This window comes from Anopheles funestus (genome assembly GCF_943734845.2).
Source record: "Anopheles funestus chromosome X unlocalized genomic scaffold, idAnoFuneDA-416_04 X_unloc_38, whole genome shotgun sequence".
NCBI lineage: Eukaryota > Metazoa > Arthropoda > Insecta > Diptera > Culicidae > Anopheles > Anopheles funestus.
The window spans coordinates 78,522-85,000 of NW_026045163.1; positions in this window are offsets into that span (position 1 = coordinate 78,522).

Genomic DNA, 6,479 nt, shown 5'->3' on the forward strand with positions numbered 1-6,479 from the left:
TTTCTTTCTCCAAGGAGAAGAAACGATTAAGCAAAAGTTGTAGCAAGATACGATCCTCTGATGTGTCGTTGGCCGTTCAAGCGGTATCGCCTGTCGATGAGATATCGATGGGCATGCCTTACTCTCCCGACTGGATTACTGAGAGTTTAATCAGGGATCGATGGTCAAACAGACCAATGAGCGATAAACCAAACTGAACACATATTGATGTCGGCATTTCCTATCATTTGTCGCAGGTTGTTTAGGGACCGGAGCAGCTTGCGACCGAGACGGTCCCCGGGGGTTTCTTTCTCTAAGGAGTGGAAACGATTAAGCAAAAGTCGTAGCAATAATCGATCACCTGATGTGTCGTTGGCCGTTCTTGCGGTATCGCCTGTCGATGAGATATCGATGGGCATGCCTTACTCTCCTGACTGTTTAATTGAGAGTTATAATCAGGGATCGATGGTCAAAAAGACCTATGAGCGATAAACCAAACTGAACACGTATTGATGTCGGCATTTCCTATCATTTGTCGCAGGTTGTTTGGGGACCGGAGCAGCTTGCGACCGAGACGGTCCCTTCCCGAAAGATGGTGAACCGAGTCGTCTGGCGTAAAAACCGGACGACTCGAAAGGGCTTGACCCTTTCAAGTGAGCGATAATCACATTCTACGCTCAGTTCGACAGCTACAAGGCAATCACTCGCTAAGTTCAGAGCTAATACATGCAACACGCCGGCATTGTTTCCACCGACGCATGGATTCAAGACTGGTGCACTTATTAGTTAAACCGTTCGCCTCCGGGTGTTTCGAGTTCAAGTCTGGATGAGGATTGATCTTGCTGGTAATAGCTTGAGCCCCTGAATAAGGGGTCGAAGCGTACATCTTGAGACCATGTACAACATATTACCAAATCGGCACCATGGGTTCGGGTGCAAGTGATGTAACCGTGAAAGATGTTGAGCAGCCCAACATCGGTTTACACACGCATAATAGGAAGGCAGCGCTGTCGACTGGTCAGTCGTGTAAGAAGTGTGCATTATCGATCACAAATATATTGGTGATCTGTAGGTTGCGCATACACCATGCCCGGTGTAAAGTGCCGTGGTCCCCCCCGGGGGGCTGCATCAAACCGTTCGCCACGCGAACTACCCAATGGAACGAACTCGATGCATTTAATAAGAAGAAGAGATGATAATGAAACACGGTCGATTTAAGAGTTGAAAACGTTGAAATGCCTATAAGCAAGTCTTAAGTTGGTGGTGACCGTTACGCCCCAACAAATTGGTGCCTTACCCTACACCAAAGAGCCATTCAACATGGTTCAAGTGAGCGATAATCACATTCTACGCTCAGTTCGACAGCTGCAAGGCAATCACTCGCTAAGTTCAGAGCTAATACATGCAACATGCCGGCATTGTTTCCACCGACGCATGGATTCAAGACTGGTGCACTTATTAGTTAAACCGTTCGCCTCCGGGTGTTTCGAGTTCAAGTCTGGATGAGGATTGTTCTTGCTGGTAATAGCTTGAGCCCCTGAATAAGGGGCCGAAGCGTACATCTTGAGTAAATGTACAACATATTACCAAATCGGCACCGTGGGTTCTGGTGCAAGTGATGTAACCGTGAAAGATGTTGAGCAGCCCAACATCGGTTTACACACGCATAATAGGAAGGCAGCGCTGTCGACTGGTCAGTCGTGTAAGAAGTGTGCATTATCGATCTCCAATATATGAGCTCAGTATGACAGCCCAATTGGTAATCCTCGGGACCTCCAGAAAGGAAGCTGGATGAGGATTACCAAATCGAAAGTTGATAAGTGTAGTGGTACCACTTAGTCAACTTGTATCCCGAAAGATGGTGAACCGAGTCGTCTGGCGTAAAAACCGGACGACTCGAAAGGGCTTGACCCTTTCAAGTGAGCGATAATCACATTCTACGCTCAGTTCGACAGCTACAAGGCAATCACTCGCTATGTTCAGAGCTAATACATGCAACATGCCGGCATTGTTTCCACCGACGCATGGATTCAAGACTGGTGCACTTATTAGTTAAACCGTTCGCCTCCGGGTGTTTCGAGTTCAAGTCTGGATGAGGATTGATCTTGCTGGTAATAGCTTGAGCCCCTGAATAAGGGGTCGAAGCGTACATCTTGAGACCATGTACAACATATTACCAAATCGGCACCATGGGTTCGGGTGCAAGTGATGTAACCGTGAAAGATGTTGAGCAGCCCAACATCGGTTTACACACGCATAATAGGAAGGCAGCGCTGTCGACTGGTCAGTCGTGTAAGAAGTGTGCATTATCGATCACAAATATATTGGTGATCTGTAGGTTGCGCATACACCATGCCCGGTGTAAAGTGCCGTGGTCCCCCCCGGGGGGCTGCATCAAACCGTTCGCCACGCGAACTACCCAATGGAACGAACTCGATGCATTTAATAAGAAGAAGAGATGATAATGAAACACGGTCGATTTAAGAGTTGAAAACGTTGAAATGCCTATAAGCAAGTCTTAAGTTGGTGGTTTCGTTGTGCCCCAACAAATTGGTGCCTTACCCTACACCAAAGAGCCATTCAACATGGTTCAAGTGAGCGATAATCACGCTCTACGCTCAGTATGACAGCTGCAAGGCAATCACTCGCTAAGTTCAGAGCTAATACATGCAACACGCCGGCATTGTTTCCACCGACGCATGGATTCAAGACTGGTGCACTTATTAGTTAAACCGTTCGCCTCCGGGTGTTTCGAGTTCAAGTCTGGATGAGGATTGTTCTTGCTGGTAATAGCTTGAGCCCCTGAATAAGGGGCCGAAGCGTACATCTTGAGAGTAAATGTACAACATATTACCAAATCGGCACCGTGGGTTCTGGTGCAAGTGATGTAACCATGAAAGATGTTGAGCAGCCCAACATCGGTTTACACACGCATAAGGGGTTTATTGTTATCTGTAGGTTGCGCATACACCATACCCGGTGTAAAGTGCCGTGGTCCCCCAGGGGGCTGCATCAAAACGTTCGCCATGCGAACTACCCAATGGAACGAACTCGATGTATTGAAAGAGATGAACAATTAATAGCGAGAATAGGGGCCCGGAAGCAATTCCGCGGCCCTACGGTCGATTCAAGAGTTGAAACGTTGTACAATCGTGGATAGCACCTAGTGCTAATATGGTGAGAGATAATGTGTGAGGAAATTTAGTTTCCTAAAGTTTAGTTAGTGGTTTCCGTTGTGCCCTAACAAACTTAAAGTTGGTGGTGACCGTTACACCCCAACAAATTGGTGCCTTACCCAACACCAAAGAGCCATTCCATATGGTTCTAGAGAGAGAGAGTTGTGTGGAAATTTATTTCCCACTAAGCGAGTGTGTGTCTGTAGTGGAACGAATTCTGGTTGATCCTACCAGTAATATACGCTTGTCTCAAAGGTTAAGCCATGCATGTCTAAGTACAAACATAAATGAATGTGAAACCGCATAAGGCTCAGTATAACAGCTATAATTCACAAGATCATCCTACCACTAGTTACTTGGATAACTGTGGAAAATCCAGAGCTAATACATGCAACATGCCGGGACTGTTGCCCTCGCGGGTAGCTGAACTGGTGCACTTATTAGTTAAACCAATCGCCTCCGGGCGGCTTGAGTTGAAGTCTGGATAAGGACGCAGATCGTATGGTCGCTTGTCGACTGACGACAGATCTTTCAAATGTCTGCCCTATCAACTATTGATGGTAGTGTAGAGGACTACCATGGTTGCGACGGGTAACGGGGAATCAGGGTTCGATTCCGGAGAGGGAGCCTGAGAAATGGCTACCACATCCAAGGAAGGCAGCAGGCGCGTAAATTACCCAATCCCAGTACGGGGAGGTAGTGACGAGAAATAACAATATGGACCTCTCTAACGATGGTCCATAATTGGAATGAGTTGAGTATAAATCCTTCAACAAGGATCAAGTGGAGGGCAAGTCTGGTGCCAGCAGCCGCGGTAATTCCAGCTCCACTAGCGTATATTAAAGTTGTTGCGGTTAAAACGTTCGAAGTTGATTGCCCGTCCAGACACGTGACCGCCACGGGCGCCCGGTTACACGCCGGGGCCGTTCGTGCGCGCGCTCACGGCTGCGACTCACAATGGTGTACTTGGGCGTTACTCTGTGAACGAGTACCGTGCTACCGGTTAACTCCGGCACGGGCTCCTCATGGTGCTCAAGATACTCACATTTACCTTGAACAAATTAGAGTGCTCAAAGCAGGCTAAGACAAAGCGTCCGGCCCCCCCGTGGGGTTGGCGTTGGCCGAGAATAATCTTGCATGGAATAATGGAATATGACCTCGGTTTATACGATTTCGTTGGTTTGTCAGAAACCTAGAGGTAATGATTAACAGAAGTAGTTGGGGGCATTGGTATTACGGCGCGAGAGGTGAAATTCGTAGACCGTCGTAGGACCAACTGAAGCGAAAGCGTTTGCCATGGATGCTTTCTTTAATCAAGAACGAAAGTTAGAGGATCGAAGGCGATTAGATACCGCCCTAGTTCTAACCGTAAACGATGCCAATTAGCAATTGGGAGACGCTACCCCTATTCGGTGCTCTCAGTCGCTTCCGGGAAACCAAAATCGGGTTCCGGGGGAAGTATGGTTGCAAAGTTGAAACTTAAAGGAATTGACGGAAGGGCACCACAAGAAGTGGAGCTTGCGGCTTAATTTGACTCAACACGGGAAAATTTACCAGGTCCAAACTTATCGAGGTAAGACAGATTGATAGCTCTTTCTCAAATTTAAGGGTAGTGGTGCATGGCCGTTCTTAGTTCGTGGAATGATTTGTCTGGTTAATTCCGATAACGAACGTGACTCAAACATGCTAACTAGAACGCTGTCAGCAGTGCGCCTCCGGGCGCACCTGACGTTACAGCCGGGCGGCGCCTTCACGGGCGGTCGTCGGCTACGTTTGCCCTGCTTAGCGGGACAACTTGTGTTTAGCAAGCTGAGAATGAGCGATAACAGGTCCGTGATGCCCTTAGATGTTCTGGGCTGCACGCGTGCTACAATGTGGGTCGCAGCGTGTTCTCGCCAATAGGCGCCCCCATTCCGAGAGGAACGGGAAATCACTAAAATGCCCATCTAGTCGGGATTGGGGACTGCAACGGTCCCCATGAACCTGGAATTTCTAGTAAGCACTAGTCATTAGCTAGTGCTGATTACGTCCCTGCCCTTTGTACACACCGCCCGTCGCTACTACCGATGGATTATTTAGTGAGGTTTCTGGAGGCTTACCTTCCGCGGTTCCTTCGTGAGCTGCAGCTGGCATGGCTGAAGTTGACCGAACTTGATGATTTAGAGGAAGTAAAAGTCGTAACAAGGTTTCCGTAGGTGAACCTGCGGAAGGATCATTACTGATGATCGTCCGCGAGTGACCAACCATGGGCTGCCTTCGGTGTAGCTCGGTCGCTCGCTTGCTATGTGTCAGAATTTGTTGAAAGCCAACTCGTTCGTTGTACACTTTGATGGGTGACCATCACTGTGTCCCCGTGCCGAGCTAGATCTCCCCTAGCCGTAAGGCACTTGAACGCCCCTTCGACGACGAGTTGCATGTGTGTGGTATGTGTCAGAATCTGGTGAAGCTTTCTGCATGTGATGTGCCTTGTGTGGATCCGTGGCCATTGCATTGTGTCTGGTGCTTAGATACCCAGACACTTAGAACGCTTGCGCGGAAAGCAAACTCGATCGTTGTACACTTTGATGGGTGACCATCACTGTGTCTCCGTGCCGTGCTAGATCCCCCCTAGCCGTAAGGCACTTTGAACGCCCCTTCGACGACGAGTTACAAGAGTGTGGTATGTGTCAGAATCTGGTGAAGCTTTCTGCATGTGATGTGCCTTGTGTGGATCCGTGGCCATTGCATTGTGTCTGGTGTGTAGGTACCCAGACACTTAGAACGCTTGCGCGGAAAGCAAACTCGATCGTTGTACACTTTGATGGGCAACCATCACTGTGTCTCCGTGCCGTGCTAGATCTCCCCTAGCCGTAAGGCACTTTGAACGCCCCTTCGACGACGAGTTACAAGAGTGTGGTATGTGTCATAATCTGGTGAAGCTTTCTGCATGTGATGTGCCTTGTGTGGATCCGTGGCCATTGCATTGTGTCTGGTGTGTAGGTACCCAGACACTTAAGCAAACTCGATCGTTGTACACTGTGATGGGCGAGCATCACTGTGTCTCCGTGCCGTGTAAGAGCTCCCCTGGCCATCAGGCACTTGAAAGGTCCTTCGACGACGAGTTACAATAGTGGTGTGTTAGATACGTCAGGTGATGGTATCTACTGTTGTGCAATACGTATCCGGCCACGGCACGGAACGAACGGGAACTGTGGTGCAGACATACAAAGAGTTAAGCCTATTAGTCATTAACTCTAAGGACGGGGCCATGGGGCGGTACGCAAAGGATACGGATGAGCGAGTATGCAGGCCCAATACTCAATAGCTCGATCCGATCCAAGCACA